The sequence below is a fragment of the Cebidichthys violaceus genome, unplaced genomic scaffold, assembly GCF_023349555.1.
Source record: "Cebidichthys violaceus isolate CVI_PGR_0920_01 unplaced genomic scaffold, fCebVio1.0.p SCAF_1, whole genome shotgun sequence".
Classification (NCBI taxonomy): Eukaryota; Metazoa; Chordata; class Actinopteri; order Perciformes; family Stichaeidae; genus Cebidichthys; species Cebidichthys violaceus.
Window position 1 is genome coordinate 17,180,546 of NW_027176262.1, and position 13,969 is coordinate 17,194,514.

Below are 13,969 nucleotides of genomic sequence, written 5' to 3' on the forward strand. Positions count from 1 at the left end.
ACCTTTCCAGAAACACAACACTGGACTGGAGGGTCTAGTCCAAATCTCTAATTTCTAACCTAAATCTCTTAGCCATTATCATCCCTGCAACAATGGCTGTTGGCAGATGTGGTTAAGTGGATTCAGATATTTCTGTACAGTAGCAGGAAATAACAGGATTAAGCTGTCTTCTCAAGTTCATGCTTTTGTTTGGTCTGTCACTGCTGGTGCTGCATCAGCCCCTTTGAAAAGTTCATAACAGTAAAATTTCAATTCAAAATCAATTTTATGTCAATGGAGTTGCTGCAACAGTTTATTCACTTGCAGAGGCAACGTACATGTCTATGGTGGTTTCATATATGGGTCAACTTTGACACATAAATTAACAGGCCTAAGGAATAGGCCTGTGATAGTCTGGCGAGCTGTCCAGGGTGAATCCTGCCTTCTCGTAATGGTAAATGGTAAATGGTAAATAGACTTCTACTTGTATAGCACTTTTCTAGTTTTCCGACCACTCAAAGCGCTTTAAAACTACATGTCATCATTCATAATGTCAGCTGGAATCCACTCCAGCTCCCCCATGACCATGAACAGGATAAGTGATTTAAGATAATGGATAGATGGATGGAGGGATGTTAAGAAATACAAGATTACTTGACAACACTATTTGTATCATGTGTGCCATGGTAATGACTGCAGAGAAGTCATGCAACGTGTTTGTGGTTGGTGTAAGTCATGACTCATGGAAAGTTCCTGAGTCACAAATGACTGGTGATGAAGCCCAGCTTGAGTCAGGAAAACATAGGAGGAAAGGCAGAAACAGACATGTAGGAAGGCAGACAGAAGAGACAGAGAGGCAGGAAATGTAAGTGAGAGTAGATTTAATTTGATCAAGCCCAGAGGGGAAACTGGGCTGTAGCAGTATGATGAAGCTAAAGAGAAAATAGATAAAAACGTAAACAGTAGGTTTATGAATGGACAAATTTGGCCATTGATTACAGAAATATTTTAAGCGTTTAGTGAGGTTTTACCAACCATTGTGTTGTAAAGGCCAACATATTTCACCTGCTCATATGTTCTGGTTGAAAGGGCTGTACAACAACACAAAATAACACACACTTGGCCAGGTGATGAGATTTATGACTCTTAAAGGGACACATTATGCAAAAAGCACTTTTTCAAAGCGTTTCAACATAAATTTGTGTCTCCAGTGTGTCTAGAGTAAGTATGAAGAAATTAAATAGAAAAAAAGGTAGCAACTGAGAATTGTATTGGTATTGTAATCATAATTGTTTTAACAATATAACCTTCCCTAATCCCCAACAGTAGTACCCTGTGAATCTACTTTGCTGTCCACTATTGTGATTTCCTCACTATCGCCCATTTGGTAACATGATACGAGCAAAGCACGCTACTTTTGCTGTTGTTGACTGATAGAAAACTGAAAAGTCTTCATGAACTCCCATCATCTGAGGATGTGAAGACCCAGTGGATTACATTTATTTTTGACTGAAACTGGAAAACTCTTTCTCAACGACGGTCAGTACACACTTTAAAACTGAAGCTCAACAATGGTTCTGTATTGGCTAACCCAACTTTAAACTTGGAAGTTGTGCCATTCTTATGTTGCTTTTCTATTAATTTTGCCGGTTAGGCTGTTGAAGCTTTCATTGTAGGCCCACACTCTGCTGTATGCTGCCAAAACAAACTCTTCACCACAAATGTCTTATGAATCACTGAGCTAAGCAATACAACAACTTATTCTGAAAATGTGTCATTAAACTGTAGTTTTAGGGCAAGGGCGGCAGGATGCCATCCCTGGTTCAGGTAAGGGACCAGGGCTGAAGGCCAGGGGCAGTAGGATACAAGCTAAGCAGGGGGAAAAGAGATCACGATCTAGTGTAGTCTGGCTAGTCTCTGCAAGGAGCAAGAGGAGGTAGGTATGTACAGGCTGTTGCAAGGAAGGGAGGCAAAGAAGGGTGAGGAATGACAGTAAAATCCAACATTGAGTGTCTTAAATTGTGTTTGTAGTTAATGCAAGGAGTTGAAGTCAGTCCTTCCATAGACATGTATGCTGTTGGTTTTATTTTTTTAGTTCTATGTCAGATTTCACCCATTGGTATCTCCATCACAATACTGGATAAATGTGACTGTGTTTACATTATTTAATTCACGTGATATACAGTAGAGTAAATCATGGAACTGGAGTTACATTCAGGAAACTTATTTCACCTTGCCTAATTACACAATAAGAGAGTATTGTGCAATCAGAATTCCTCCCTTCATGGTGAGCAGAAGGTTTGCAGTGGGGATGTCTTTGTGTGAGGTTTGTTGCTATGAAGGAAATTATTACTGAGATGATCTTAATGTTGACTTCACTGTCCTCAACCACCAGGAGCATCAGGAACTTAAAGGAGAAAACACAAGCAGCCAAAACTGACCAATCATAGCTGTTCTCCTCTTGCTAGCCATCATGCATGTCACTAAGGTGTAGCTACAGCTGCTACTGTATGTAAGAAAGTCCTTTCTCTGTATTTGACACTGTTACCATGGGTAGTAATTGTGCCTTTGTTCCAAGATTCTTCCTCCATAGATTCCCACAAAAGATTTTTGAATTATTATTCTATTATTCTATTACTATTCATTGGTAGGCTTCAAACAAAGCCTATCAGATCCTTCAACATTTGAAACTCTCTAATTTTGCAACTCTGATGACAAAATGATTACATCTTTACGATTACACAGCCATTTGGCAAGGTGTCTGGGTGAACCCAACAGACATGGGCAGATGACATAATTCCACCCGGATCCTTGCAATTATGTGGACACAAAGTATAATTTGAGCTTTATATACTGTCTAATCTGTGAGTCTTTTGGTGAGGCAGAAACAACAGGAATAAAGGTGGAAAGTTCCAAACACTTGGGGAAAACAAAAATTCAAGGAATAGATTGATACCTAAGACCTACTTCACCACTGAGCCACTGTGCTGACTATACCCCTGATAACATACAGCAACTGAACTCTGTAAGGATTACAAAGTATAAAATAGCAGCAGGAGTAGGACCTGGGGGGGGGGGGGGGGGGGGACAGGAGTTGAGTTGAGCACTGCCGGGCAAAGAATCTAAATTTAAACCCTGGTGCAGCAGTCGGCCTTCTGTTGCTCAACTGTGGAAACATTCCCTGGCGGCACATGCTGACTCTCCATCTGGGAGCCTTCTTCCCTTCTTATACAGGTGTGTGTGGTTCTGTATCTGTGTGTGTGTGTGTGTGTGTGTGTGTGTGTGTGTGTGTGTGTGTGTGTGTGTGTGTGTGTGTGTGTGTGTGTGTGAGTAGGGAGTATGTGAAGAAACATATTGCAACCGCTATGTGAAGAATGAGTTCTGTTCGGTCAGGCTAAAAGGTAAAATTATAAAAAGTAGGGAGCTTTATAACCCAGACACCACATGAAATACTATCTGTGTGAAGATTTCATGTAAGTCTTAACACTGTGTCGCAGAGGTGTGAATTAAGATTGCATCATATTGACAGTTTTATAGCAGTTTGATAATTACACACCTCAGACTATGGCCTCAACAATGACTACAGTGTTGCATCAACAACAACAAACAAAGTGTTGAAAACATTATAGGCATTGTAAAATGGGATTTGTTAAAACCTGTTAAGCCCGACGGACCCGAATTTGGGTCCGCTGTAGCATTTACCGTTGAAAAAAGTCCATTTATGCATGTGTACAATTTATGAATATGAATATTTTATATCCCAAAAAAAATTAAAAAATCTGGGTAAAACAAACAATCTAAGATATTTTTACAAACCCCAAACATCATTCTACACAAATAGTGTACGCAAATAAAAGATGTATCACAAAATCACGTATTTCTAGCCATAACTCGCTCTTCTCCGAGTTAGCATAACAAAGCTAACGGGTAGCATAGACAACCAAGATAGCAAAAAGCACGAGCATTCGACACAGATTCCAGAACTACCATCAGATTGTCTCTCCGGTAAACCCTAACAAGGCTGTGAGCAAACAAACACCAGAAACACAATGTGTAATATCCTTCAAAATCATCCAAAGCTCCTTACCTTTTCGTTGTTCTGCTGTAAATCTCCGCTTAATTCCATCAACAATATTTCTACGTATTTTCGTATAAAAAATATCTTATCAAAATTGGATTAATTTTAAATCGGAGATAAAGAATTTCAATTTGTGCTGTGTTCCATCTTAATGTACTCTTAACCAGTAACATATATACTGATATTTACAAATCTGAACAAATCTCACAAGTGTCAGCTTTCTAAAATACCAAAACTATTAAAATACACCTTATATTTAGACGAAAATCACTCTCTTTACTATAGGTATGCAATAATCGAGGAGAGGCCTACAAATAGGCTTAGGGCTTAATAGGTTTTAAAGATGAATACATTGGATTGAACTGTACAGGTTCAGCGAATAAAAGTGAATAAGGTTATTAACATGAGTGATTTTGGTTGAAATATTTCTGTGGTCAAGCACTCCAGGATTATTATTATAAGGGCCCAAGCACAAAAGTGCCTGGGGGCCCAACTGTGTCCTTGGCCATGGGATAAATAATGAATGTGATCCAATTTGATTGGTATAATCCTCTGGCTTATGTGATGCTAAATTGCGAAGGAAACAAACAATGATGTCTTAGGTCATGTGTCATATGTTGTTTTAGGTAGGGGCTATGGAACTTATCTCCTTGAGGAGAGAACAGATCCATCTCAAATTTGATCAGCAGAATATAAAGACCCTCACGATGCGCCCCCTTGGCGACACCATACGCCACCATGGTCTCCATTTCCACTGCTATGCTGATGATACCCAGCTCTACATCGCCACCAAATCCATCACTCCCACCACTCACTCCACCATCACCAACTGCCTCACAGATATAAAATCCTGGATGTAAGCCAACTTTCTCAAACTCAACAGCATCAAATCAATAAACAAATCCCACCACAACTTCTCCCTCTGCATCGATGGCACCACTGTTTCTGCTTCCACACATGTCCGTAACCTTGATATCATTTTTGATCAAACCCTCTCCTTTGAATGTCAATCACATCACAAAAACTGCCTTCTTTCATCTAAAAAACTTTGCCTGTCTATGCCCCTCCCTCTTCTCCTCCTCCAAACTTTCATCACCTCTCGACTAGACTACTGCAACAGTATCCTGTATGGCACATCCACCAAAACCAGGCAGAGCCTCACCTGTCATCATGAAAAGTAAAAAACAAATAATGCTAAAATATAATAATATATATAAAAATATTAATAATTCTCTACTGATCTGTGCTATAAATGTAATTTCTGTATGATTCCAATCATTTCAAGCATTTTTATAATCAAAATCGCTGAATTAGCGCATGTCCTGTTCAAACAGAGAGGAGACACGTGAGGTGAGGCAGCCTCCCTCACAAACTGGGTTGAGCGCGTGCCTTTTGCTGTCTCATTGTTTGTTACCACTGTAATATTTGTAGACACTTTTATTATATGTCCTTTCTTTTGATAGAATAGGTACTGTATTTCATGTCTGTGTAGAGCATATTTAGTGTTACTGATCTGACAGAAACCGCAGTGAAAAAGCACACAGGGGAGGCAAACAGTATCTCTGCCTCAAAGAAGAGGGCGTGCGAGAGCCCACGGGTCGGGTTTATGCTTGTTCTGTCGTTGCTCTTCTTCTACACGTCTCTTCTTCTTATATTTTGCTTTGACCACAAAAATGTTAGATTCTATATCCAAGCTTAAAAAACAGGGAAATATGACCAAATCAACAGCAATTCAACGTCGGACAGGTAAAGTAACCTTTTATGTGTTTGTTGTTCTCTTTATACATCCGTGGTTGTTACACAGATTATCACGGAATCTCACGATTTTCACGGGTGGCAGGTCCACTTCTGAAACGCTCCCGGTGGGGCAGATCGCGGCGCACACGCTCCCGGTGAAATTAAATATGTACCTTACCTATGTGTGTGTAAAGAATGCTGATATGAAATATGAAAAACAACCAGTAGTCAATGTGCAAGCTGCCAATTGAATGGTGATTTAAGCTACTCTATTGGGTTCATATATTTGTAAATCTCACCGCACGTCACTGTGCTAGTTATGTATGTTTATGTTCCTTGCTGTTATGTCATCTCTTCTGTTTGTATTGTAATTAGGGCCCAAGCCACCGACAACGTCGGGCCAGCGAAGGCTCTATTGAAATTGTAAGGGGTATTATTATTAGGGCCCGAGCAACCGACAACGTCGGGCCAGCGAAGGCCCTATTGAAATTGTAAGGATTATTATTATTAGGGCCTGAGCACGACGAAGTCGGGTCGAAGGCCCTATGAAATTCAAAGAATTATTAGGGCCTGAGCACAACGAAGTCGGGTCGAAGGCCCTATTGAAATTCAAAGAATTATTATTATTATTATTTTGCCTCTTAAATCACATTTTTCAGGGCTTTATCATACTCAAAAACTCCCCAAATGTGGCAGGCGTATCAGGGCTGCGTGCAAATTTGAGATTTTATGGGTCCCATTTTTGTGGTATGAAAAAATGGCTCACTAGCGCCTCCTACAACTTAAGAGACCACGCCCTTCACCCGACATGTCCGATTGACTTGAAATTTGACACACATGTTCACTTGAATTTGCTCTACAATCAATACACTCTAATCATGAAGCTCCACCCATTCAGATTTCCGCCATTTTGACTTTTGTGAAAAACACATTTTTGCAAACTGCTCCTAAACGCTGTGTCAGATTACTACCAAATTTGATGTGGATCATTATTCATTCAATTTCATCAAAACCCCTCCAAAACGTTGTTGATAACTTATTGCGTTAAGAAGTTATGGACCAATGAACTTATAAGGGATGTGGCTCTGTACATCGATCAACCTCACTTTAAAATCATTGTGCCTATCATCACAAAATTTGAGGCAAATGTCCACATAGCAATCTGTAACGTACCCTCACATTTTCATTTCCTTCTGCCACTAGGAGACGCTACAGTAGTTAGCTCTTTTTGGCCATTTTTCCCGTTTTCAGGCTTTGTATTTTCACAAAATCCTCCTACAGTATTTATGCGATGGGCTTCAAATTTGGTCAGCACGATCTTAAGACTTTTATAATGAAAAGTTATCAAAATCATGAGTTTTCATGCAACAACCTTGGCGTGGTGTGGCATCCATTTTGGTCAATGAAAATTGAAGTTGTTGTAACTCCAAGGTACATTGTCAAATCTGCCCAAAATTTCTTATGCAGGATGCTAGTCCAGGCCTAAAAACATTCCCATGCCTCAATTTTCACATGCCACCTACTGGCAAAGGGAAATGACAAGTTTTACACTTTGATGTACTCCTCTTAGTCATTTCACCAGATCAACCTCACATTTTAGAAAGAAAGCCTTTAGACATTGATGATAGTTCATTATGAATATTGTGAGTTTTCATATAACTCTGTTGCCGTGGCAACGCTTTGTTCGCCATGAAAAAGCAAGCAGATTTTTCTGTGATTTGGGATACTCAAAAACTCATGAAACTTTGTACATATGTCGTAGGTGATGAAATTAAATCTCATGTGGATTCTTGGCTTGGTCGTTATAAATTGTCTCGATAGCGCCCCCTGCAGATTTTCAACAAAGCAGCCCCAGCGCCTCGTTTAACCTACATGTATGAAATTTGGTTGGCACATGTATCATATGGAGACTTAAAAAAAGTCTCTTTGGACCATGCTCTAAAATTAACCAGAAGTCGTCCATTTTGATTTTTGTGTAAATTTTCCTTTGATTTCTAGTTGCAATACTTTAACAAACTCCTCCTAGGGACTTTGTCAGAGCTACTTCAAATTTGGACAGTACAATCCAAAGACCTTTGTGATTAAAAGTTATCAAAAGCTTTATGTTTGATGGAATGGCGTAGCTGTGGCGTGGCGTTAATTTTATGCGACTCCCATTAAACTACATTTTCAGGCTTTGTATTTTGACAAACTCCAGAGTTTATGCGATCAACATCAAATTTGGTCAGGACAATTTAAAGACCTTTGTGATGATAATGTATCAAAACGGTGAGTTTTCATTGAACGACCTTGAAGTGGCATGCGCCCACTTCGCTCACATTTTGTGCCATTCGCTATGAAAGAGAGAGTTGTTGTAACTCCAAGGTACATTGTCCAATCTGCCCAAAATTTGTTATGCATAATGCTATTTCAGGCTTGAGCACATTTCCATGCCAAAATGTTCTCAAAGTCATAGCGCCACCTACTGGCAAAAGGAAATGACACGTTTTATACTTTGATGTACTCCTCCTAGCCAGTTGATCTGATGGCCCTCACATTTTCTGAGGAAAGCCTTAAGGCATTGATGACACTTCATCATGCATTTTGTGAGTTTTCGTTAAAAATATGTTGCCATGCAACGCATTATTCACCGTGAAATGGAAGCTCAGTTTTCTGTGGCTTAGGATGAACAAATAGTCATGGAACTTTCCACATGTGTCAAAGCTGATAAACATAAATAATTAATATGGGGTTTTGCCTTTTCTTTTAGAAATTGCCTTGACAGCGCCCCCTACTAATATTCAAAAGAGCAGCCCCAGCAGTACATATCACCTAGATGTATAAAATTTAGTAGGTACATGTATCACATGCAGACTTAAAAAAAAGTATCTTGAGACTATGCTCTAAATTATACCCTAACAGCCTAACTTGTGTAGCAGTATGATATGTCAATCTTTGTTTTGACTTTGTTTAATTGGCTTGTCCTGAAACTAACAGTCAATCCAAGCCCATTCTCATGTAGAGGGGTGGGGCTTAGTTGTATGCGGCCAGGTTCAGTGTGTTGGAGAAATGGAGAAGCGAATTATCACCATCAAGTGAACAGTGACTATTGTGAGAGTGCAATAATGTTCATAACTTAATGGCTGACGACCAGTTATCCTGTGGTTTGGACTGTTGTGATATACAAGAGGTAAATACGAGTTTGTGAATTCTTTTCTATACTGTGACTAAATGTTATAGTGTAAAACAAGTTGTGTTGCTAATCGCGATTAGCCGTTAGCATTAGCATTATAATCGTTAGCTTTGCTTTCATACTGTTACCTGTGCTTTCATACTGTTAGCTGTGCATTTGAAACCAGTTGTTAAGACAAGCTATTGCTAGATCGCCATGAAGTAGTGTATGGACTTGTTGCTTAGATGATTTATTTAATTCAGGAGACAGACGTTGGACTGTAAGAGAGAATCGGGAAAGCTCCTTTGAATACATTTTTTTGTAACTTGGGATACTCAAAAACTTTGAGAACTTTGTACATATGTCATAGGTGATGCAAATACAGATTTCATATGGATTTTTGGCTTGGCCGTTATAAATTGCCTCGATAGCGCCCCCTGCAAATTTTTAACCAAGCAGCCCCAGCCCCATGTATGAAATTTAGTCGGCACATGTACCACATGTAGATTTTAAAAAAAGTCTCTTGAGACTATGCTGTAAACCATACTGGAAGTCTGCAATTTTGATCTTTGTGTGAATTTTCCATTCATTTTTGACCATTTCTAGGTGCTATACTTTAACAAACTCCTCCTAGGGAGTTTTTCAGATCCACTTCAAATTTGGTCAGTGCAATCTAAAGACCTTTGTGATTAAAAGTTATCAAAAGCTTTACGTTTGATTGAATGGTGTAGTCGTGGCGGGCGGCTGCTTTACGTGATTCCCCATAAAAAAACCTGATGTAACTCGGACTTGTTCCAAACGCTCCCAAACTTCCCATGCTTGATTACACTGATGGCCTGAGGATGTCCACAAGCTAATTTTCACTAATACTCACAGCGCTACCTGCTGGCCAAAGGAAATCTGTGTTCTCTGACAAACAGCATCCGATTTACATGACTTTTACACAATGTAGTTTACAGTTCATATAGAGCAACATAATGCATGTTTGCGCATGTTCTGTAGCGCCACACAGCAGATACAAGAAGCGGTGGACTATTTGCATAGCATCATTCGTTGCGTCACACGGTCCAAGCAGAAAAAAAACATCGGACTCGTTGTCTGACTGTCGCAGACGTTCTCAGCCATGTAAGTTGGAGTCCCGCCAGCACCCCTGACGTGTGGGAGGATGCGAGGGCCCGTTCTTTGCTGCTCGCAGCTTTAATTACTTTTATTGTTTGTTTTTACCATGTAAAGTGCATTTGAGTACCTGTATAAAATGTATTATTATATATACAGTGCTGTGAAAAAGTATTTGCCCCCTTCCTGGTTTCTTATTGTTTTGCATATTTGTCACACTTAAATGTGTCAGATCATCAAACTAATTTTGATATTAGACAAAGATAACCCGAGTAAATACAAAATGCAGTTTTTAGATGATGATTTAATTTATTAAGGGAGAAAAGCTATCCAAACCTACTTGGCCCTGTGTGAAAACGTAATTGCCCCCTGAACCTAATAACTGGTTTTGCCACCCTTGGCAGCAACAATTGCAATCAAGCGTTTCCGATAACTGACAATGAGTCTTTCATGTTGCTGTGGAAGAATTTTGGCCCACTGTTATTTGCAGAATTGTTTTAATTCAGCCACATTGGATGGTTTTTGAGCGTAAACAGCTTGTTTAAGCTCACGCCACAGCATCTCAATCAGATTTAAGTCCAGACTTTGACTAGGCCACTCCAAAACATTCATTTTGCTTTTTTTTTTAGCCATTCAGAGGTGGACTTGCTGGAGTGTTTTGGATCATTGTCCTGCTGCATAACCCAAGTGTGCTTGAGCTTGAGGTCACGAACTGATGGCCGGACATTCTCCTTCAGGATCTTTTGGTAGAGAGCAGAATTCATGGTTCCATCAATTATGGAAAGTTGTCCAGGTCCTGAAGCTGCAAAGCAGCCCCAGACCATCACACTACCACCACCATGTTTGGCTGTTGGTATGATGTTGTTTTTATGAAATGCTGTGTCAGTTTTACGCCAGATGTAACGGGACGCACACCTTCCAAAAAGTTAAACTTTTGTCTCGTCAGTCCACAGAATATTTGCCCAAAAGTCTTGGGGATCATCAAGATGTTTTTTGGCAAATGTGAGACGAGCCTTTGTGTTCTTTTTGGTCAGCAGTGGCTTTCGCCTTGGAACTCTCCCATGGATGCTATTTGTGCCCAGTCTCTTTCTTATTGTTGAATCATGAACACTGACATTAACTGAGACGAGTGAGGCCTGAAGTTCTTTAGATGTTGTTCTGGGGTCTTTCCAGACTGATGCATGTCAATTACTTTGTTTCTCATCTGTTCTTGAATTTCTTTAGATGGAGGCATGATGTGTTGCTTTTTGAGATCTTTCAGCCTACTTCACTTTGTCAGACAGGCTCTATTTAAGTGATTTCTTGATTCAACAGGTCTGGCAGTAATCAAGCCTGGGTGTGGCTAGTGAAATTGAACTCAGCTTTCCAAAAAATCACAGTTGATTCATGATTTATCAAGGGGGGGCAATTACTTTTTCACATAGGGCCAAGTAGGTTTGGATAGCTTTTCTCCCTTAATAAATGAAATCATCATTTAAAAACTGCATTTTGTATTTACTAGGGTTATCTTTGTCTAATATTAAAACAATTTTGATGATCTGAAACATTTGGGTGTGACAAGTATGCAAAACAATTAGAAACCAGGAAGGGGGCAAATACTTTTTCACAGCACTGTATATATATATATATATATATATATATATATATATATATATATATATATGCTTGGGGGGTGTAGACCCCCGCCCTACACCCCCGCCCAACCACTTCGCTCTGCTGCCTCGGGGCATATATATATATATGCTTGGGGGGTGTAGACCCCCGCCCTACACCCCCGCCCGACCACTTCGCTCTGCTGCCTCGGGGCGATTGGTTGCCCCGTCGCTCAGAGGTCCCAGCGGCCGATCGACCCGGTCACGGCTGTTTTCTGTCCTGGCCCCACAGTGGTGGAATGAACTGACGTTAGGACAGCAGAGTTGCTGCCCATCTTTCGGCGCAGGCTGAAAACCCACCTCTTCAGGAAGTGCTACCCTGAGCTTTCTACTTAGCACTTATTGTATTCATACTAGCTTGTTGCACTTATTGTATTCATATTACTTATTGCACTGTTTTTCTTTGTTTCTGCACTGTACTTTGGCTCAGAGTTATGCTCTGCTTCATCCTCTTAGATGCTTGTTTGGAAAAGGAAATGTACTTATGACTTCTGGTGACTAGTAGTTCTTTTGATTACCAATGTTGAATGCACTTATTGTAAGTCGCTTTGAATAAAAGCGTCTGCTAAATGACTGTAATGTAATGTAATTACAATGTTTTGCCGATAGAATGGCCAATCCTTTCAGGACCTCATCCATATATCATAGGTAAAAATGATCTTTAAATGTTTAAGGAAAGACAGATGTTGGGCTTCATTCTTGTAATCGTAAACTGAGGATCTCTGGTCTAAGGATGCTGAGGAGATCCTCCAGGAGGTGTTTCCATGTCACAGACTGGGAACAGTTCCAGGAGGACCACATGGATGACATTGGGTCTCTCACTGTGTGATAGATTACATCAGTTTCTGTGAGGACAGCATTGGACCCTTCAAAAAAGTCCGCTGCCAGACAATAAACCTTATGATCTAAGATGGCGCCGCAGATGGCAGCCTCGGTACTGAGCTCTCTTGTACTTTTTCAAGAGTTTTTGTCTCGTTTGTTTGTCTCGTTTCCAGCTCTCTCTCTCTGATCACATTCAGCAGGGAGGAACTGTTAAACATCCGTCAATCCACTGGTCAAACTTTTCCCCCGTTTTTCATTGAACCGGAATATTTGACAGAGCTTAGTTGGAGGAGCAGCAGCTCTCCTCAGGATTTACCGGAGACACCGACGGAGGAAGCGCGCAGGAGCGCTCATTAAACTGCATCAGCGGGGATTCCGAACTGCGCTCCCATCAATTCATCTGGCGAACGTCCGCTCTCTAGCCAACAAGATGGATGAACTGCTGATCCTCAACAAAGCAAACACAGACTTTAGCAGACCCGCCGTGTGGTGAGCACATCCCGGACAGTGCACTACATCTGCCGGGCTCCTCCGAGCGGACCGCGTAACGGCTCTGTCAGGAAAAACAAGGGGAGGCGGAATCATGCAACCCTCACTTAGGCTACATCCACACTACTACTACTGCTACTACTACTCGTTTTATAAGAGTTTAAAAACAAAAACGATCTCCGTCCACATGGCGTTTCAGCATCGTTTTCTAGATGATTTCCGTCCAGACTAAACGCCTGAAAACGAATATCACGTGACTATTCACTTACACTGGGCATGCAGGTGGGTGCTGGTGTAGACAGGAAGTAGATTGGTTGCTTAGTTAAAAATAATACGAGTAATAAAGTAGTCTTTAACAATGAAAGGTCGTGTTTGATACTTAAAATATTCTCTAAAATCTTCCTCTATAAACTCAAACAGACACATTTCGTGGAACGTTTTAGAAGTTTTATTTTTCAGACTTAGTTACAACGCTGCGGGTCTCGCTCTATCTCTCTCTCTCACATCAAATTTACTTTAAAATCAACACTTACACATAATAGTTTACTAGATTATGGGTCAATAAATGTGGTCAACACACGTCTCTTACTCGTTTCCTCTCAGTTTCGTTGATGCCTGTTCTCACAGACTTTAACTGAACAACAGCTGCTAGTAAAGACAACAAGGTCAGCAACGCCTGTAATCACTTATCCATGTTAAATTAACCTGGTAGTCGATCAATAATCAATGTTGTTGTTTGTGATCTTCTGGGAAAGGATCACATGATAGGGGTGTGACGAATCAGGGAAGGACACGTCGTGACTGCTAAGAACCAATCAAGTAGCGAACGCAGGTGTGGGCGTTATTGTTTTCAAACTCCTCCGTTTTCGGTGCTCAAAAATGCCGGCGTAGTGTGGACGCTCTTTGTAAATGTAGCAAAACATATGCGTCTTCAAATGGAAACGG

General features: G+C 40.5%; 1 protein-coding gene across 7 annotated transcripts in view; it reads right to left on the minus strand.

Annotated features, from left to right (window-relative positions):
* Positions 1–13,969, minus strand: part of LOC137874066 (protocadherin Fat 3-like) — a 227,113-nt gene that overhangs the window by 45,312 nt on the left and 167,832 nt on the right. The window lies entirely within an intron of this gene.